Source organism: Salmo salar, chromosome 29, assembly GCF_965601325.2.
Source record: "Salmo salar chromosome 29, fSalSal1, whole genome shotgun sequence".
Taxonomy (NCBI): domain Eukaryota; kingdom Metazoa; phylum Chordata; class Actinopteri; order Salmoniformes; family Salmonidae; genus Salmo; species Salmo salar.
In genome coordinates, this window is record NC_138319.1 from 2,185,283 (window position 1) to 2,207,792 (window position 22,510).

Genomic DNA, 22,510 nt, shown 5'->3' on the forward strand with positions numbered 1-22,510 from the left:
ACTGGTCCTAGTAAATTATCTCTGGCCCCTCTATCTCTCTATCTCTGGCTCCTGGCTGCCCAGTAATCAGTAAGTTATGATGAATCCTCAGCAGGGCCATGGCAAGTTCTCTCTCCCTCACAGCAAGCCTGTGGAATGTGTTAATTGGTCCTGCTTGGAAACCTTTCAGAGGTTTGTTGCTGAATGAAACTTGTTAATTCATGACCAGCAACTCCACACTCTGCATCTTCTCTCTTAGGTCGTGTCTACACTTGACACTTACATTCAACTTCTGCTATCAGAATACAAAGATCGCATTGAAAGACAGGTCTAGACGTACAAAAAATCGTTTTGTGGCTTGATTGTGTTCAGATTTGGCTTACCACTTCAGGAGGTGGTCAGGGATGCATTGTGTGTGAATTTCTCCTCAGTCTGGACGCAACCAGGCTGCCGAAAGCGCATACAGTGGGAGACGTCATCAGTACTCTTCTCACAATTCTCCAGAAAACACATTCCTAGTGTGTGAGGAACGTGTTTGTTGGCCTCATAATATTTAGAAAAACACTTTTTTGTTTGGCTAGAGTTATGCTAACCCGTTTGCAATCTTTTAGCGTTGCTTGCTAGCTTGCTGGCTTGTTAGCTACAGTAGTTAGCTAATGACATCAGTTGTTGTTGTGTTATCATATTTAGCCTATGCCACCGTTTGTAGAAGGCATATTGTCATTTGAATATAGCGCGGGTAAAGGGAATCCGGACACACGGTAGACACATTTAATGTAGGTGTAGATGCATGACTCGTTGGAAATTCCATGACCAGAACTCTATGATCAGAATACTAAAGCTGCATGAATTGTCAAGTCTAGATACAGCCTTCCTATTAGCCTACAACCTGTCTTGTTAACATTTTGTCACTCAGAGCCCTAAGTACAGCCTGTCAGCTGATGTTTATCAACAACCCTTAGTCATAGGCCTACTACAGTCAGTATCTCTAAGCCAAAGCAACAGGAAGATGCTGTGCTGCCTGCAGGTCATTTTATTGAGTTGCTCTAGTACGCAACTGGAATGTCACACTAAAGGAAGACTTGTTTATCTTGAGAAGCTATCACATCTGTGGAACTAGGCCTACCCTAACTGAAAAATCTTACCTGTTGTCATCACACAGAAGACAGTTATTTTTTTAAATGTTTTTATTAGTATATATTTGTTTACCCCTTTTTCTTCCCAATTTCGTGATGTCCAATTGATAGTTACATCGCTGCAACTCCTGTACGGACTCGGGAGAGGTGAAGGTCGAGAGCCATGCGTCCTCCGAAACACACCCCTGCCAAGCCGCACTGCTTATTGACAGACTGCTCGCTTAACCTAGAAGCCAGCTGCACCAATGTGTCGGAGGAAACACCGTACAACTGGCGACCGAAGTCACACACAAGACAGTTAATGTGATGCAGTGTGGCTTCTTGTCTGATATTGCATGAATTCTCTGAATTTCCATCGCCACCACTGTATCCGCCTCTATTTCTTTCTCAATTGTCTTTTCAATTGTCCAGGTCCCTCCCCTTGGACCTTGTCCTCTAAGGCATTTTGAGAAGGAGGTAAGGAAAGAGGACACAAGGAATTAAGGAAAGACAATTGAGAAAGAGCCAGGAAAGGGTTTTGGCTCTTTTGTAATCCTCTCCTCATTTCTCCTGCTCTGACAGGCCTAAGTCTCCCTCACCTCACTACACCTCCTGAGTCAGAACCAATATCCTCACTGTTACAAATGTACTTAGCACCGTTTAACTGTGCGCTGCCCCTCAGTGCAACCCGATGCTAAAACCCAGGCTCTACAAACAGCCGATGGCCTCATTGCACAAAGTGCTAATGTCGCCTCTCTCTTTCCCGAGCCCTGCATCAAGAGCAGAGGCCTTTAACCTCTCTAGGGTAGGTGGCACCAAATCGTCCCACCTACGTAACAGCCAGTTGAATCCCGTGGTGCGATATTCAAATACCTTAGAAATGCTATTACTTCAATTTCTCAAACATATGACTATTTTACACCATTTTAAAGACAAGTCTCTCCTTTATCTAACCACACTGTCCGATTTCAAAAAGGCTTTACAACGAAAGCAAAACATTAGATTATGTCAGGAGAGTACCCAGCCAGAAATAATCAGACACCCATTTTTCAAGCTAGCATATAATGTCACATAAACCCAAACCACAGCTAAATGTAGCACTAACCTTTGATGATCTTCATCAGATGACAACCCTAGGACATTATGTTATACAATACATGCATGTTTTGTTCAATCAAGTTCATATTTATATAAAAAACCAGCTTTTTACATTAGCATGTGACGTTCAGAACTAGCATACCCCCCGCAAACTTCCGGGGAATTTACTAACAATTTACTAAATTACTCACGATAAACGTTCACAAAAAGCATAACAATTATTTTAAGAATTATAGATACAGAACTCCTCTATGCACTCGATATGTCCGATTTTAAAATAGCTTTTTGGTGAAAGCACATTTTGCAATACTCTAAGTACATGGCCCAGCCATCACGGGCTAGCTATTTAGATACCCAGCAAGTTTAGCCTTCACCAAAATCAGATTTACTATTACAAAAGTTTGATTACCTTTGATGTTCTTCGTCAGAATGCACTCTCAGGACTTCTACTTCAATAACACATGTTGGTTTGGTCCCGAATAATCCATCGTTATATCCAAACAGCGGCGTTTTGTTCGTGCGTTCAAGAAACTATCCGAAATGGTAAATCAGGGTTACGAGCAAAAAAATTCTAAATATTCCATTACCGTACTTCGAAGCATGTCAACCGCTGTTTAAAATCAATTTTCATGCAATTTATCTCGTAAAAAAGCGATAATATTCCGACCGGGAATCTGCGTTTCGGTAAATAGAGGAAAAAAAAGAAAGACGGGGGCGACCAGTGCACGCGCCTAAGCCCACTGTCCCCTGATCGGCCACTTGACAAAGGCGATAATGTGTTTCAGCCTGGGGCTGAAATGACGACATTCAGCTTTTTCCCGGGCTCTGAGAGCCTACGGGAGCCGTGGGAAGTGTCACGTTACCGCAGAGATCCTTTGTTTTGGAAAGAGATGTCAAAGAAAGCCAATAAATGGTCAGACAGGCCACTTCCTGTAAAGGAATCTCTCAGGTTTTTGCCTGCCATATGAGACACCATTCAAACAGTTTTAGAAACTTTGGGGTGTTTTCTATCCATATCTAATAAGTATATGCATATTCTAGTTACTGGGTAGGAGTAGTAACCAGATTAAATCGGGTAAGTTTTTTATCCGGCCGTGTAAATACTGCCCCCTAGCCCTAAGAGGTTAATTGATAACTTGGTCCTTAGTACCGTATTACGTATGGGGAATCATTATTACGGCATGACAGGGCACTTTTCGGGGGCTCCTTTTCCACTTGTCAAAGTTAGAAGTTAAATGAAAATAGTCTGGAAGGCCAAGGAAAAGTTATGATTATGTTATTATGAGAAGCACTAGAAGAAATACCCTGGCCTTGACATTCCAACACATTGGGAAAAGGAGAAGCATGGAGAGGACTGAAACAGGATTATCCTCCAGCCCTGATTGCAGTTGACACTAAAGTGTGTGTGTGTGTGTGTGTGTGTGTGTGTGTGTGTGTGTGTGTGTGTGTGTGTGTGTGTGTGTGTGTGTGTGTGTGTGTGTGTGTGTGTGTGTGTGTGTGTGTGTGTGTGTGTGTGTGTGTGTGTGTGTGTTTGCGTGTGTGTGTGTGAGAGAGAGACACCACTGGCTATTAGAGTAATGTTATATGACTAAATGAACACAATGTGGTAATCCCTGGTTTAATGGGAAGAAAGGTTCATGATTTTATTACGACTGCCTTGTGAGGATTCCCCACAAGGACACAGTAGGGCTGTGATTCTGAAGGAAACTTGACAAGAAGAGAACTATTATCATAATAGGACACACACACACCCACACCCTCTCAAGTCTCAACCAACAACACACAAACCTCTTCTATGTGTGAATCTTTAGAGCCAAGGACTTTGCTTACCCAAACACGTGTGTGTGTGTGTGTGTCCTCTGCCCTCTTACCAGTACTTTTAATTTGGGAGCTGCTGATCCCTGCCACCCTCTTATTTTCCACTGAGGTGTTCTACAGGGCCAGGGCATTTTGGCAGGGCAACAAACAAACACGCACGTACGCACGTACGCATGCACACACACACACACACAGGCGCACACATGCGCAGGCACCCCCCCACACAGATTTTAACTACTCACAGTGTCATTGTGATAACTTACAGATGCTCAAGTCCTTTTGTTCACCCGACCTAGAATACCTCACAATCAAATGCCGACCGTATTACCTCCCAAGAGAATTCTCTTTGGTTAGTCACAGCCTTGTATTTTCCCCCTTAAGCCTATACCACAATGGTCCTCAAATAACTATGCTGGACTTTGTACAAACTGGAAACCAGATATCCTGAGGCCACATTTATTGTAGCTGGGGATTTTAACAAAGTAAATTTGAGGAAAACGCTACCAAAGTTCAACACATTGACTGTAGTACTCACGCTGCTAAAATGCTCGAACACCGTTACTCCCCTTTCCGGGATGCCTACAAGGCCCTCCCCTGCCCTCCCTTCGGCAAATCTGATCATGACTCTATTTTGCTTCTCAAACAGAAAGTACCCATGCTAAGGTCTATTCAATGCCTGTCTGACCAATTGGAATCCATGCTTCAAGATAGATGGCAGCATTCACGCAAAACTGAAAGCTCGAACCACCGCATTTAACCATGGCAAGGTGACTGGGAATATGGTTGAATACAAACATAGCAACAAGCAATCAAACAGGCAAAACGTCAGTACAGAGACAAAGTGTGTGTAGTCACAATTCAACGGCTCAGACACAAGATGTATATGGCAGGGTCTATAGACAATCATGGATTACAAAGGGAAAACCAGCGATGTCGCAGACACCGACATCTTACTCCTGGACAAGCTAAACACCTTCTTCGCCCGCTTTGAGGATAACACTGTGCCACCGACGCGTCCCGCTCCCAAGGACTGTGGGCTCTTGTTCTCCGTGGCTGACGTGAGTAAGACATTTAAGCGTTAACCCTCGCAAGGCTGCCGGCCCAGACGGCATCCCTAGCCGGGTCTTCAGAGCTCCAGCTGGCTGGAGTGTTTACGGACATATTCAATCTCTCCCTATCTCAGTCTGCTGTCCTCACTTGCTTCAAGATGTCCACCATTGTTCCTGTACCCACGAAAGCAAAGGTAACTGAACTAAATGACTATTGCGCCGTAGTACTCACTTCTGTCATCATGAACTGCTTTGAGAGGCTAGTTAAGGATCATATCACCTCTACCCTACCTGGCACACTAGACCCACTTAATTTGCATACCGCCACAATATATCCACAGATGATGCCATTGCCATCACACTGCACACTGCCCTATCCCATCTGGACAAGAGGAATACCTATGTAAGAATGCTGTTCATTGACTATAGCTCATCCTTCAACGCCGTAGTACCCTCCAAGTTCATCATTAAGCTCGGGGCCCTGGGTCTGAATCCCGCCCTGTGCAACTGGGTCCTGGACTTCCTAACGGGCCACCCCCAGGTGGTGAAGGTAGGAAACAACACCTTCACTTCGCTGATCCTCAACACATGGGTTCCACAAGGGCGCATGCTCAGCCCCCTCCTGTACTCCCTGTTTACCAATGACTGCGTGGCCACGCACGCCTCCAACTCAATCATCAAGTTTGCAGACGCAAACAACCGCAATAACATCTGCTAAATATGTGTATGTGTCCAATAAAATTTGAAATACAGGCTAAGGCATCTTGGCAGATGACGTAGGATCAGATGAGCATTGGAGAGCTCAAATCCTGTCAGGTTATGCCTGCTAGGCTATGAACTCTCAATCTCTCGACTGAATTGTCAATCTCTCGACTGCATGGTCCAAAATCTGAGAATATTAACATATTGTGGTGTGGATAAATATGTATTTGTGTAATGTCTGTTGGTTTGTGTTTTTTTGTTTGTCCTGTGACTCCAAAAAATATAAAAACTTGATCACCAAAAAAAAAGGTTATAGTTGATTAATGCTGACACCAGGAAGTCTGAGATGAGATGTCTTTAATCTGTTTGGTTAACTGCTTAGAATGTGGATAGAAGGACACTTGACTTGAACTGCACCTTTCTGTAGAAACACTAGTTAAGGATGTGATTAGTGTTGTCAGCTTGTCACTTTTGATGCAGGTCTTATGTGACAGATTCAGTGGTAGACCTTTACACAGGGTGTTGTTAGCTAGTTATACAGTAGCTGAGCATGTGCAATGTCTAGGCCTAGCCAGTCTGTCATTATTATGGTCCGTCTCCCTCCCCCCATCCACAGAGGTGTTCTGCAGCACCAACCGCAACAACAACAGGGACTCAGACACAAAGAGTGCTTCCCAAAAATCTCCTATATTAGGCACTACTATTGACTATGGTCCCTGGTTAAAAGTAGTGCACTACATATGGAATATGGTCCCATTTGGAATGCAGAGAAGTTGAATGGAAAAAGGGATTGGAGCAGTGGCTGGCTAGGGAGTGGGTAGACTTGATTGATGTGAAGCCCTTTTACTAATCAATTTGGGCTAAGTACACACACACACACACACACACACACACACACACACACACACACACACACACACACACACACACACACACACACACACACACACACACACACACACACAGATACTGTACATCAGCAGTGTTGTCATAAACAGAGGACTCCACTCATAGCTGGCAGCTTGAGCGGCAGGGTGTAGCTATCTAGCCTATATGTTCATCGTTGTTCTGCTTGTGAGGTTGTGCCTGTGTTTTTGGCAATGAGAGCTGCAGCCTGTGTGTGTGTGGCCTGTGTGTGTTCAAAATAAGACCATACCATATCAATACTGTTATAGTCTTATTTGGAGTTTGACATTGTGTGGCTGATGCCTTCGGTATCCATTTACTATGTTGTGTTGGAGGAGTGATTAGATGTCCAGCTGTGGCCTATGGGCTTCTTGTTCTTGGAATGCTCTTTACTGACGCTATCGCTGTTGACAGCTGCCTGCAATCTGTCCCTCGTGCACCTTCCCTTCCCCCATTACCTATTAATGATTACGACACACAGTCACAGACCTCCATTCACTAGGGACAGGACAGGTGTAGGGTTTCACCTGATGAGATAATGGTGAATGACTCAACACTATTCTCAATGGAAAACAAATCCTTCACTAAATGTTGTTCATGAATATCTCTGATGTTTTTACGTAGGTAGCCTAGGCTATTTCTGTTTTTTTGTGTGTGTGTTTGTTCGTCTCTGTCTGTGTCCACACCTCTGGCAATGCCGCTATGTGAGCGACATTGCCACAGAGGTGTGATGTGTGTACAGTACTGCATACAGTGAAGGACATTTCCACATCTGTGTGTGACAGAGAGAGTGTCTGGTCCCAGCTGTCTGGTCCCAGCTGTTGCAGCGTTGCAGGCCTGCGTGGTGTCATGGCTGGGTCAGAGAGTGTCAGCTGTTGCCCCCTGTGAGATCAGTTGTCCAAGGAGGAGGGGGAGTGCTGCATGCTGCAGGTCCTAGAGACTAGCCTGGTTAAACCAGACTGATTGATGGGGAATTTCATGGTAACGGAATTGGACTGAGTCTCAGCTAGAACTGGGCGATATATCGAGTTAATTGAAATGTATTTTTTGTAGCGTGAATTTTCATATGCATGAATCGCAAGTATTTCATTATTTTCTGTTTTGTTTTTATGAGCATTTATGGCCGCTTGTTCTCACGTTGTCTCTTTGGTCTCTTCTCCCTCGCTCTTTCTGTGCTGTGCATTGTGCACCTTCCCACACACACACCAAGCCCCTCCCCTGCTACTCAACATACATTGTAGATTGCCTTTTGCGCTCTGATAAAAAGCAGAATCGCTCATATAGACACCAAAACACATTGAGACATTATTTTACTGTAATAGAGTGTAACAGCTGTCTTCAGAAATGGACCAAGGCGCAGCGGGTATGTGGATACTCATAGTTTTTTAATAAACAAAAGTAAAGCATCCACAGGGAAAACAAACGATACTCACGAAGACAGGAACAGTTTTGCAGGCACACAACACGCAGTGCAAAAACAACTACCCACAACCCCAAAGAAAAAACACACACCGCACACACATATAGGACTCCCAATCAAAGGCAACTCAACACACCTGCCTTCAATTGGGAGTCCAATCACCCACACAACATTTAACACACACAAACCCCCTGCCACATCCTGACCAAAACTAACACAATTAAGCCCTCTGCTGGTCAGGACGTGACAGTACCCCCCCTCAAGGTGCAGACCCCGGAATGCACCTAAAAGAAAAAACAAACCCCCAAACAACAAAAAATATCCCCCTAAACAATAAGGGAGGGAAGGGAGGGTGGCTGCCGTCACCGACGGCACTGTGCTACACCCTCCCTCCCCAACCCACCTATCCTGGAGGTGGCTCAGGTGCAGGACGTGGACTTCGCTCCACCTTCGGTGTCGCCCACTTCGGTGGCGCCGATAGCTGCGCTGGGCAGACGGGCCACTCGGGCTGACCCTGGCAGACGGACCACTCTGGCTGGGCCGGAAGACATGCGGGCCACTCGGGCTGGACCGGAGGACAGACGGGGCACCCTGGCAGATCCGGGCAGGCGGGCCACTCTGGCAGATCCGGGCAGTCGGGCCACTCTGGCAGCCCCGGGCAGGCGGGCCACTCTGGCAGACCCGGAGGACAGGCGGGGCACCCTGGCAGATCCGGGCAGGCGGGCCGCTCTGGCAGCTCCGGGCAGTCGGGCTGCTCTGGCAGCTCCGGGCAGTCGGGCCGCTCTGGCAGCTCCGGGCAGTCGGGCCGCTCTGGCAGCTCCGGGTAGTCGGGCCGCTCTGGCAGCTCCGGGCAGTCGGGCCGCTCTGGCAGCTCCGGGCAGTCGGGCGGCTCTGGCAGCTCCTGACTGGCGGGCGGCTCTGGCATCTCCTGACTGGCGGGCGGCTCTGGCGACTCATGACTGGCGGGCGGCTCTGGCGACTCATGACTGGCGGGCGGCTCTGGCGACTCATGACTGGCGGGCGGATCTGGCGACTCATGACTGGCGGGCGGCTCTGGCGACTCATGACTGGCGGGCGGCTCTGGCGACTCATGACTGGCGGGCGGCTCTGGCGACTCATGACTGGCGGGCGGCTCTGGCGACTCTTGACTGGCGGGCGGCTCTGGCGACTCTTGACTGGCGGGCGGCTCTGGCGACTCTTGACTGGCGGGCGGCTCTGGCGACTCTTGACTGGCGGGCAGCTCTGGCGACTCTGGACTGGCGGGCAGCTCTGGCGACTCTGGACTTGCGGGCAGCTCTGGCGACTCTTGACTGGCGGGCAGCTCTGGCGACTCTTGACTGGCGGGCAGCTCTGGCGACTCTTGACTGGCGGGCAGCTCTGGCGACTCTTGACTGGCGGACAGCTCTGGTGACTCTTGACTGGCGAGGCTGGGCTGACGCACTAGACGCCTGATGCGTGGGGCTGGTACCGGACGTGCCAGCCTGGAGACACGCACCTCCATGCTAGTGCGTATAGCGGGAAACACCGGACCGTAGAGGCGCACTGGCGGTCTTGAGCGCAGGGTTGGCATCACCCCTTCCGGCTCGATGCTCACCTCGCCCTGGCACATGCGGGGCGCTGGTAACTGTGCCTACCGGCCTGAAAATCCAATTCCTCACCACAGCCCCAACTCCAAAGCACGGGACCTGTCCAGTCCGTCTCTGCCCTACAAGGGTACGGGGAGCTGGCCTGGGGCTCCCATCTCGCCCCGCCAAACAGCCCTTGTGCCCCCCCAATTTTTATTTATTGGGGCTGCCTCTCGGGTTCCCTTAGCTCCCTTAACTTGTCCTCCCAGAATCTTCGCTCATCCTGCCAAGTCCATCCATCCACGCTGTTCTCCTGTGGCTCCCTCCTCTTCCGCTGCTTGGTCCTTTTGTGGTGGGTAGTTCTGTAACAGCTGTCTTCAGAAATGGACCAAGGCGCAGCGGGTATGTGGATACTCATAGTTTTTTAATAAACAAAAGTAAAGCATCCACAGGGAAAACAATAAACGATACTCACAAAGACAGGAACAGTTTTGCAGGCACACAACACGCAGTGCAAAAACAACTACCCACAACCTCAAAGAAAAACACACACTACTATATAGGACTCCCAATCAAAGGCAACTCAACACACCTGCCTTCAATTGGGAGTCCAATCACCCACACAACATTTAACACGCACAAACCCCCTGCCACATCCTGACCAAAACTAACACAATTACGCCCTCCGCTGGTCAGGACGTGACATAGAGGAAACTTTACCTTTCTAATGATACCCTCTTTATGTCTTACCTCCTAAAATTGCTTGCAGAGCAGACAATACTAAACAGTAAATTTGTATGCACTTGTAATGAGCTTAAAAAGCATTTATATAAGGACTTGGCAACGCGCATATTTTTATAGAGGTAGGTAGGCCACTTGATTTCAACATCTAAACCAGCTGTTCAGTCTTCAACGCGGTCTAGAGAGTTGCGCTGAAAATGTGTTTTATTTTTCATTGCCGTCCAAAATGTGCAAAAAATTGTTCTCTATTCATCGTTTTTAAAATGTTTTATGCTCCCTGGCTGTCTCGTGATTATTAGTGAGCTGGACAGTCAAGAAACAGTATAAATGTAAGTCCATAATCAGTTATACACAGTTTAAGGTATTTTGAGTTTGTTCCCCTCCCCCCACAATTAAATGTGTATGTTTGACACCCCTGATCTAAACAAAGTGAGCAGGCTAGCATGCTGTTCAAACAGTTGGAGAGACACAACAGTTTAAACAGGTGTGTTCATAACAGTTCAACTGTTCTTCTAGCTAATATAGATCCAAGTTGGCTAGAAAGATTTGAAAGATTAAGCTTGCCACTCATTAGCAAGTGGGCTTGTGCTTGACAGATTGTTTATGAGACCCATGCTCATTTTCTACAATGCATTAATCTGCTACAAGAGCTTGGTCATTATTTTTATTTATTTATTTTTATTTCACCTTTATTTAACCAGGTAGGCAAGTTGAGAACAAGTTCTCATTTACAATTGCGACCTGGCCAAGATAAAGCAAAGCAGTTTGACACATACAACAACACAGAGTTATACATGGAGTAAAACAAACATACAGTCAATAATACAGTAGAAAAATAAGTCTATATACAATGTGAGCAAATGAGGTGAGATAAGGGAGGTAAAGGCAAAAAAGGCCATGGTGGCAAAGTAAATACAATATAGCAAGTAAAACACTGGAATGGTAGATTTGTAGTGGAAGAAATTATTAGTAGATGTGCATTGTGTATGGTTCTGGTTAAACACGTTTTTCATAGAAAGACTTGAAACCCAGATCAGTGATTACTGCAAAAAGTCAAGTTAAACTAGTTTGATAAAATAATGTAATTATTAGTGAGTCTTCTGTGGCTTCTTTTTTTTTGCCTAACAGTGGAGGCTGGTGAGTTGAACAATTGAGGAGGATGGGAGACCCACGTTAAAGGCGCGGAACGCATGGAGACGTCAAAGTGTTTCAAAAATCGTCAAAGGGTAATTATTCTAACCTAAAGCATTTAATAAAGACATTTATAGTACAATATTATGGGGAATGGGAACGAGAGGGCTACTTACATCATTTTTGAAAGGGATCACAGCAGTGATTGAATGAGGGTATGAGGCATGAGTTGAGGTGTTCAGAAGCTTGACTTCAGTGCAGGACAGGATTTGACTGGGAAGACAAACAATAACACAACACACTACACAGTTAGACAAAAGACCTAAGAATGAGTTAGTCCAAGCAAGTAGTAAAATCATTGATATGTAATAATGTGATTGTGATTGTGTTTGTGTATGTGGATGTGATTAACTCTACATACAATAATGAGAGAAAATTGATAGGGATGCTCACAGTGCTTGGAGAGGAAACATTCAATGCGCCAGTGGATGAGCGGGCACATGAGACGTGGCTTCAGTTCATGTCAGGAAAGAGTTGACAATGGTGTGGAGCTTTCATCACCTCTTAATTAGGGAACAGGAAGGGACTTAGCTGTAAATACAAATAGCAGATACATTCCATTACAGCTGCGCCATTGTAGGTTTGAACAACAAGTTTCTCCGTGAAGTTAACCTGTCTGGGCTAGGGGGCAGTATTTTCACGGCCGGATAAAAAAACGTACCCGATTTAACCTGTTAGGGCTAGGGGGCAGTATTGACACGGCTGGATAAAAAACGTACCGGATTTAATCTGGTTACTACTCCTGCCCAGTAACTAGAATATGCATATAATTATTGGCTTTGAATAGAAAACACCCTAAAGTTTCTAAAACTGTTTGAATGGTGTCTGTGAGTATAACAGAACTCATATGGCAGGCCAAAACCTGAGAAGATTCCATGCAGGAAGTGGCCTGTCTGACAATTTCTTCCCCTTCTTGATTATCTCTATCCATTACAAAGGATCTCTGCTGTTACGTGACACTTCCTACGGCTCACATGGGCTCTCAGAAGGCGGCAAAAAGCTGAATCGTGGCTTTGCAGGCTCTGGCTGAAAAAAAGTAGCGCGTTTGGGTAGTGGCTGGTTACAGTACTGTGAGACTCAGGCGCGTGCCCGCGTCGACCGAATGCTTTGTTTTCTTTCCTCTGTTTACCTAAACGGAGATTCCCGGTCGGAATATTATCGCTTTTTTTACGAGAAAAATGGCATAAAAATGGATTTTAAACAGCGGTTGACATGCTTCGAAGTACGGTAATGGAATATTTAGAATTTTTTGGTCTCGAATTGCGCCATGCTCGTGACCCTGATTTACCATTTCGGATAGTGTCTGGAACGCACGAACAAAACGCCGCTATTTGGATATAACTATGGATTATTTTGGACCAAACCAACATTTGTTATTGAAGTAGCAGTCCTGGGAGTGCATTCTGACGAAGACAACAAAGGTAATCAAACTTTTGTAATAGTAAATCTGACTTTGGTCAGGGCTAAACTTGGTGGGTGTCTAAATGGCTAGCCGTGATGGCTGGGCTATCTACTGAGAATATTGCAAAATGTGCTTTCACCGAAAAGCTATTTTAAAATCGGACACCGCGATTGCACAAAGGAGTTCTGTATCTATAATTCTTAAAATAATTGTTATGTTTTTTGTGAACGTTTATCGTGAGTAATTTAGTAAATTGTTAGTAAATTCCCCGGAAGTTTGCCCGGGGTATGCTAGTTCTGAACGTCACATGCAAATGTAAAAAGCTGTTTTTTGATATAAATATGAACTTGATTGAACAAAACATGCATGTATTGTATAACATAATGTCCTAGGTGTGTCATCTGATGAAGATCATCAAAGGTTAGTGCTGCATTTAACTGTCTTCTGGGTTTTTGTGACATTATATGCTAGCTTGAAAAATGGGTGTCTGATTATTTCTGGCTGGGTACTCTGCTGACATAATCTAATGTTTTGCTTTCGCTGTAAAGCCTTTTTGAAATCGGACAGTGTGGTTAGATTAACGAGAGTCTTGTCTTTAAATAGCTGTAAAATAGTCATATGTTTGAGAAATTGAAGTAATAGCATTTCTAAGGTATTTGAATATCGCGCCACGGGATTCAACTGGCTGTTGCGTAGGTGGGACGAATTCGTCCCGCCTAGCCCAGAGAGGTTAAACTGGTTACTACTCTTTCCCAGAAACGAGAATATGCATATTATTGGTAGATTTCGATAAACACTCTGAAGTTTCTAAAACTGTTTGAATGGTGTCTGTGAGTATAACATAACTCATATGGCAGGCAAAAACCTGCGAAAATTCCAAGCAGGAAGTGGCCTGTTTGCGTATTTGTAGTTCTCCCTTTGCTTCTCTATCGAAACTACAGTGCCCGTGGGGTTATGTAACACTTTCTAAGTCTTCCATTGGCTCTCCAAAGCGTTCAGAAAGCGGATTGACGCGTCTCCTGTCTCCGGGCAGAGTACAGGAGCACAGTTTGTCAGTGGACTGCCTGGTGGCTAAGAGATTGGAAATGCGCATTCACGAGACCTCACCATTTTTTCTCTTCCTTTTTGAATGAATACAGCATTGTCCGGTTGGAATATTATCTCTATTTTACAAGAAAAATACGATAAAAATTTATTTTAAACAGCGTTTGACATGCTTCTAAGTAGGGTAAAGGAACATTTTGAAATGTTTTGTCTGGAAATGCGCTCACGCGTTACCTTTTGGATAGTGACCTGAACGCACGAACAAAACGGAGGTATTTGTACATAGCTATGGATTATTTGGAACAAAAACAACATTTGTTGTGGAAGTAGCAGTCCTGGGAGTGCATTATGATGAAGAACAGCAAAGGTAATCCAATTTTTCTAATAGTAATTCTGAGTTTAGGTTGCCCCGAACTTGGCGGGTGTCAAATTAGCTAGCCGTGAGGGCTGAGCTATGTACTCAGAATATTGCAAAATGTGCTTTCGCCGAAAAGCTATTTTAAAATTTGACATAGCGATTGCATAAAGGAGTTCTGTATCTATAATTCTTAAAATAATTGTTATGCATTTTGTCAACGTTTATCATGAGTAATTTAGTAAATTCATCAGAACTTTTCGGTGGGAATACAATTTCTGAACATCACACGCCAATGTAAAAAGCTGTTTTTTGATATAAATATGAACTTGATTGAACAAAACATGCATGTATTGTATAACATAATGTCATAGGAGTGTCATCTGATGAAGGTCAACAAAGGTTAGTGCTGCATTTAGCTGTGTTTTGGGTTTATGTGACATATGCTTGCTTGAAAAATGGCTGTGTGGTTATTTGTGTCTATGTACTCTCCTAACATAATCTAATGTTTTGCTTTCGCTGTAAAGCCTTTTTGAAATCGGACAATGTGGTTAGATTAACGAGAGTCTTATCTTTCAAATGGTGTAAAATAGTCGTATGTTTGAAATATAGAAATTATTGCATTTTTTAGGTTTTTTAGGTTTTTTAGGCTGTTGAATAGAGTAGGACGCTAACGTCCCACCTAGCCCATAGAGGTTAAACACAGACTGTGCATCTCGCCCACTTGACACATCAAAGTAGCCCAAGAAACGTTCCTGAATAAAGCCCTGATCATCCACATACCTGACGATAACTGACTACTGCAAGCAGACTGGTGGCACCATAGGTCCGAGAGTGGTGGGGAAATGTTTACCTCCTGGGCCCAAAGTTTTTCCTTTTCTGTTAACCTAACCAGGAAAACTCTGGAACCTTTAAGGTATGACAGTGATTAATAAGTTGTAAAAAGGTATTATAAGGGCTATGATGGGACCATATTTGTCTAATCAGGTCACATGGTTTAAAATAAACTGGGAAAAACTCTGTCAAACTGCAGCAACCTTATACTTGTTCATATTAATTATATTTAGACTAGAGTAGGAGGGGGATTTCCTCTACCCAATAGAACTCACGGGGCTGAGCTTGTTTTATGTATGTTTGCATCATGCAGGCCTATGCAACTGTAGGCCTTATAAAACATTAACTCACATCTGTCACGTCCTGACCAGTATAAGGGGTCATTTGTTATTGTAGTTTGGTCAGGACGTGGCAGGGGTGTGTTTGTTTAGAGTGTTTCGGGGTTTGTTGGGTTATGTTCTTGTTAGTCTATTTCTATGTTAGTTCTAGTATGTCTATTTCTATGTGGTGTTTGTTGGGTTGACCTTCAATTGGAAGCAGCTGCTCCTAGTTGCTTCTAATTGAAGGTCCTATTTAAGAGGGGTGTTTTTCTATGGGATTTTGTGGGTAGTTGTTCCTTGTTTAGCTGTGTGCCTGACAGGACTGTTTTTCGTCGGTCTTTTTGTTCGTGTGTTTTTTTGTTTTTCGTTTCTTCAAATAAAGGAGAAAATGAGCATACACATTCCCGCTGCGTTTTGGTCCAATTCATACGACGCCCGTGACAGAACTACCCACCACAAACGGACCGAGCAGCGAAGGAAGGAGCAGCAGCAGAGCTCTGTGGAGTCATGGACATGGGAAGAGATTCTGGATGGGGCAGGACCTTGGCACCAGGCTGGGGAGTATCGGCGCCCTAAGGAGGAGCTGGAGGCAGCCAAGGTGGAGCGGCGCTATTATGAGGCATTATACGCACCGAGAGGCAAGTGCGAGAGGCAGCCCCAAAAAAGTTTTTTGGGGGGGCACACGGGTAGTTTGGCTGGGCCTAGGGTAAGCCCTAAGCCAACTTCCCGTGTTTATTATGGGGAGCGTTTGGCAGTGAGAGCGCCGATGTATTCCGGAAGTGCGCACGATCTCGCCCATGCGCATGCACAGTCCGGTGCGAGTGATCCCAGCTCCTCGCAAGTGCCGTGCTAGAGTGGGCATCCAGTCGGGTAGGAGTATGCCTGCACAGCACATCTGGCCACTAGTGCGCCTCCTAGGCCCAGGCTACCCTATGCCTGCTCTACGCACGGCAGCCATCAGGCCTCTGCACAGCCCAGTTCGCCCTGTGCCAGCATTCCGCTCGTACAGGGCTACTATTACCATCCAGCCAGGACGGGTTCTGCAGGAGGTGCACTCCAGACCTCCAGTGCCTACTCATGGCCCGGTGTATCCAGTTCCTGCTCCTCGCACTAGCCCTGAGGTGCGTGTCTCTAGTCTGGTGCCTCCAAAGCCAGCACCACGCACCAGGCCTCCAGTGCGTCAGTCCAGTCTAGTACGTCCTGTTCCCGCTCCTTGCACTAGCCTTGGGGTACGTGTCTCCAGTCTGGTACCTCCAGTACCAGCCCCACGCACCAGGCCTCCAGTGCATCAGCCCAGTCCAGCTCGTCCTGCTCCTCGCACTAGCCCTGTGGTGCATGTCCCTAGTCTGGCGCCTCCTAAGCCAGCCCCACGCATCAGGCCTTCAGTGCGCTTTCCCCGTCCAGAGCTTCCGGCAACAGTGCCCCGTCTAGAGTGTCCGGCAACAGTGCCCCGTCCAGAGTGTCCGGCAACAGTTCCCCGTCCAGAGCTTCCGGCAACAGTGCCCCGTCTAGAGATGGCCCACAGCCGGAGCCAGCAGAGACGGCCCGCAGTCCGGAGCCAGCAGAGACGGCCCGCAGTCCGGAACCGACAGAGACGGCCCGCAGTCCAGAACCGACAGAGACGGCCCGCAGTCCGGAACCGACAGAGACGGCCCGCAGTCCGGAACCGACAGAGACGGCCCGCAGTCCGGAACCGACAGAGACGGCCCGCAGTCTGGAACCGACAGAGACGGCCCGCAGTCTGGAACCGACAGAGACGGCCCGCAGTCTGGAACCGACAGAGACGGCCCGCAGTCTGGAACCGACAGAGACGGCCCGCAGTCTGGAACCGACAGAGACGGCCCTACAGTCTGGAACCGACAGAGACGGCCCTACAGTCCGGAACCGACAGAGTCGCCCTCCAGTCCGGAACCGGCGCAGCCAGAGTCGCCCTCCAGTCCGGAGCTCCCAGCAACGCGCATCAGCCCGAGGTCTCCAGCGACGCGCATCAGCCCGAGGTCTTCAGCGATGCGCCTTAGTCCAGAGACTTCGGGAAGGGTAATATAAAATAACCAGTTAGCGGGGGTGGTTAGGTTGGGGAGTAAGGCCTGAGCCACCTCCGTAGTAGGAGGTTGGGGAGGGGGGGGGTGTAGCACAAGAACCATCGGTGACGGTGGCCACCCTTCCTTCCCCCCCTTTAGTTTGGGAATATTTTTGTGACTTCGGTTTATTTTTGTGTTTTTGTTTAAGGTGCATCCGGGGGTCTGCACCTTTTGGGGGGGGGGGGGGTACTGTCACGTCCTGACCAGTATAAGGGGTCATTTGTTATTGTAGTTTGGTCAGGACGTGGCAGAGGTGTGTTTGTTTAGAGTGTTTCGGGGTTTGTTGGGTTATGTTCTTGTTAGTCTATTTCTGTGTTAGTTCTAGTATGTCTATTTCTATGTGGTGTTTGTTGGGTTGACCTTCAATTGGAAGCAGCTGCTCCTAGTTGCTTCTAATTGAAGGTCCTATTTAAGAGGGGTGTTTTTCTATGGGATTTTGTGGGTAGTTGTTCCTTGTTTAGCTGTGTGCCTGACAGGACTGTTTTTCGTCATTCTTTTTGTTCGTGTGTTTTTTTTGTTTTTCGTTTCTTCAAATAAAGGAGAAAATTAGCATACACATTCCTGCTGCGTTTTGGTCCAATTCATACGACGCCCGTGACAACATCTGTCATCACTATTATGTTTATTGATTAATTCCAGTTATTAATTAATTTTGGATTGGAAACGTATAGGCAGCTTAGCCAGCCCAATTTTGAATATAAACCAAATTTGATCACGTTCACATTTTCTCCTCACAAATTGCCTATAAATACATAACGTTACAAAATATGTTACAACCTCCCCCGGTCTCCCCTTACTAATAGTGAGTGTGCAACTTCAAATAATTTCCCCCACTTTTCCCTACCAGCGAATTAAGGAAGTTCTGACAAGCGTTTGAGGATATTTTTCAACTATAGTAAATGACAGTAATTTTACGAGTAAAGAAGGAAGCCCAGGTTTCCATAGGCAAAATTTGTCTTGAAAGGAGTGTGGATATTTGGCCTGGCAAAGCGGTTTTATACGATGACAATGGGAGCTGATAATTTAAGTTTTTACTCCGCTGGTCTCGGTTGGTCCTCATTGTCCGAGAGCGAGTCAAGGCCGAGTAAAAATGTATTTAACACAGAGACGAGACCGAGACGCTCAATATGTGACCGAGACTGGTCTCAAGTACTACAACACTGCATGGTTGTCTCTGAAAAATGTACAAAATGTCAAATGTAATAATATTGAACTCAAAAGATGTCCAACGATTGAACAGGGCAATAGCTGAGTTTATCTGTCTGAATCAAGTGCCATTCTGTCACTTTTGTTGCTGTGGTATCGTTTTGGTATCGAGTATCGTGATGCTATCGAGTATTGTGATACTAAACCTGGTATTTCTGTATCATTAAAACACTACACACTGGCTATTATTTTAATGAGCTCCACCGCCAAACAAGACCAAATTTGGTTCGTCCAGATCGTCTATGTTTCAGAAGTTTGGACATTAAAGTACAGCACAATAGAGCTCAGTAGAGTACATCACAGTACAGTACCATAGAGCACAGTAAAATTAGAGCATAGTTCAGAAGAGTACAGTACATTACTGATTGCTTGTAATGATTAATATACATTTTATTTTTTACTGCTTCTTTTAATTGAAGATATTGAAAATGTTATTTTTTTTATATGTTTTATAGTTATTGTATGGAGCTAAATGTAATGATCAAGATGAGAGACTGACCATATTTAACCCACTGCAGTATAGGCAAGGATGCTTAAGGAGGCTGGAGGCCCTACACAGGATGCTAGCCTGGTTAAACCAGACTGAACATGATGAGTGCAACATTCAGTGTGGTTAAACCAGGCTACCTTGAGAAGCCCACTGCAGCCAAACATGCTGGCCTTACATAAAGACCAACTCTAGCTAGGCTACCTTTAAGACAATGATTGTCTACTCCTCATCTGCTTTTTGGTATATTTGTGCATGATCTTCAATGGGGATATGGAAGCTTTGGGAGTGTAGGTCTAGTCTAGTACTAGTCTACTTGTTTGTTAGCTTGCTGGCATGTTGTTTGCAGTTCCCGGCAGGCTAGAATATTGAACTTGGAGCTGGAGGATTAGGCTACCTGTGAGTGGTTCAGGCTGTCGCAAATCAGATTCTGAGCCTCCTCCTGTGTGTCTTATTAAAGTTCAAGGAAAAGTCAGTGTGTGTCTGGCTAGCCTTTCACTTTCAACGGGCACATTCGGTGAGAAATTAGAATCCTTGACTCTTCTTCTTGCTCTTTGCAAAAGTCAGGCATTTATAAAAATGGTAACAGTGACCGTAATAAATATCCACTTTATTCTGCTATCAGGCTCACACAGTGTCTCTTTGTGCCCCTGAGGTACTTGCTGGCCTGGGAATTTAACAAGGTTGTTTCTTATTGGACAGCAAAGGGCATTTGTTCAGTTCATAGGCCTAGGACTGAATGGCTGCGTCTCAAATGACACCTATTCCCTTTATACTGCACTACCTTTGACAAGGATCCATAGGGCTCTGGTCAGAAGTAGTGCACTATATAGGGAATTGGGTGCCATTTGGGACACAGACAGAAAAGCCCATTCCCATGTTCGTACTTAAGTCATCATGATGTAAAACCGTTTTTCACCCTTCTTTACCTTTTTCCCCATTTCATTTAATCTCAGACAATTCCCCTCAGACAGTAATTTAAAACATCCTCTATTGGGTTTAACCATAGTTTCTGAGAAACTCTGGATTCTCCCCTTGGAGCTGTGTGTCAGAGTATTGAGGATGCTCAATGGCTTGGAATCGTCCTGGTAGCATAAATAAGAGCTAATGGCTTTAGAGCCGTCCTCCCAGGCTGATTTAGATCCAGGCTGGAGCTTAGACAGAGGGCTTTGCTTCCATTGATTTATGCATGCTACATGCATTGAATGGATGAGAAGGAAGACTCACTGGAAGTGGCGTCTATGGGTGGCATGGTATGATGTTATGGTACTTGAGAAAGGGACGTTTTAGACTCAGCCTTTAGCTGTCTATGGTCTTATAGAGTTATATGTGTGGTCATCCAAACGTTGATTGGGTGAGGATGTCGGAGGAGGAAGTGGCATCCATGGGTGGCATGTTGTTATGGTCCTTGAGAAAAGGGAAGTTGTACTTCTTCTAAGCTTCTCTGGTGATGGAGGTTTGAGGTCTCAGACACTATTCTTTGGAGTGAATTATTCATTGTGTGTTTAGTAGGCGAGTATTTATGTGGTTGTCGGTTGGGCTCATAGGGTAGTGTTATGTAGTAGGTACTGTAGGTAAGAGTGGTAGGTAAGAATTATTCAGTATTCTCTGGAGTGAATTATTCATTGTCCCCCTGGATCCCCGATAAGCAAACCCACTGTCCTCAGGGACACACACACATCCAAAACGGTCCGCACACTCATACTTTCATGTTAAGGCACACACCTAGGCCTTTTCTAATATGGGCAAAAGTCCATCCTACATGTCTCTCCTCCGTCCTCTGTCCTATAAGAAAACCTATAAGTGGTCGAGGAGATGTCAGTTTGTTAGTAGGCGAACGGAAGAGAGGATAGTTATGTGTATCCTACCGGAGTCCTTCGTGAAAGCGTTTTAAAATCTGCCACACCCCCTTTGAATCGGCTTTAGTTGTGTCGGAGGAGAAAAGCATACACATGTTTAAAACGGTAAGTAGCATATTGTTTTTATCTATAGAATGTCTGGCACAACTAACTTAATTTGTTTTCATCACTTTACACATATATTTTGGAATCCAGCCCTGTAAAGGCGAGTGGAGGAGTATTATTTTATACAACCGCATTCCACGTTTCCTCTCCTTGCCGCCTCTCCTCGATTACCTTTGACCTATTCAAAAGGAGGCGAGTATTATTTTTTTGCTACTGTAGGTAGTGTTAGCTGGCGCTAGTCGTCTGTACCTGCACCAAAACTCCAGTATTGTTTATCCTATTGCTTGTTCTCCATCTTCTTTGAAATTGTGAGCCAACATGTTTTCAGCACTTTTTTCACCCTGACTGATCCAAATTAGTTTTCTTATGCTCTCTCGTCTCTCTGCAGCAGACATATAGTGAGCAATATGTTTGGAACAACAAATGGAAATAAAATCGCAGTATAGAATCGCAATATTTATAGAATCGGGAGAATAATGAGAGTAATGCATATCATATCGGTACGTAAGTATCGTGATAATATCTTATCGTAAGGTCCCTGGCAATTCCCAGCCCTATTATCTGAACACTGTGCGGGATGCTGACTTATCCCCATTGAAAATAAAATCCTCAAAAGTCATCCATGGGAAAGAACTGGACCTACCTTTCCCCAAAATACTTTTGTGACTGACTTTCGTCATGTGACCCATGTGTCAGGACAGAAAAAGGGTTGTGTGAGTGAATATCAAAGAGAGAGATTGAACGAAGGAGCCTAACACTTTGTGAAAGTTTTGTTTTCTTTCTACGAGTAGACCTCATTTGACTGGCAGTTACTGGAGTCTAATTTTCTATGGGCCTCTTTCACCCAAGAAGTGTCTGTATGTTGTCATTGCTAAGAAGCTTAGCTACTGGATTAGTTAAAGCTACAAGTAGTAGGCCTATTTGGTGGCACAATAAGAGACCTAGAGGGGACCAAAATATAGCAATTGCTCTTTCTTTGAGAATGGTCCTATAAGCTGTAACACCTTGGTATAGAGGCTTAGGCTCTTGTCAACTCTTATCCAGAGTGACTTACGTGAGTGCATATCTGAAATCAGGATAGATAACTAACCTCTCTAGGGTAGGGGGCAGTATTTTCACATTCGGATAAAAAACGTACCCGATTTAATCTGGTTATTACTACTGCCCAGAAACCAGAATATGCATATAATTGTTTGATTTGGATAGAAAATACCCTAAAGTTTCTAAAACTGT

General features: G+C 45.3%; 1 protein-coding gene across 6 annotated transcripts in view; it reads left to right on the forward strand.

Annotated features, from left to right (window-relative positions):
• LOC106590020 (MAGUK p55 subfamily member 7) overlaps positions 1 to 22,510 on the forward strand; it is a 278,198-nt gene that overhangs the window by 49,894 nt on the left and 205,794 nt on the right. For 4 of the 6 annotated variants that reach the window (XR_014383065.1, XM_014180502.3, XM_082970645.1 and 1 more), the window contains exon 2: positions 11,522 to 11,619. The exons of the other annotated variants lie outside the window; for them this stretch is intronic. The gene's annotated coding sequence lies outside the window, so the exon portion shown is untranslated. The remainder of the gene's footprint in view (positions 1 to 11,521; positions 11,620 to 22,510) is intronic. 6 annotated transcript variants of the gene reach the window in all.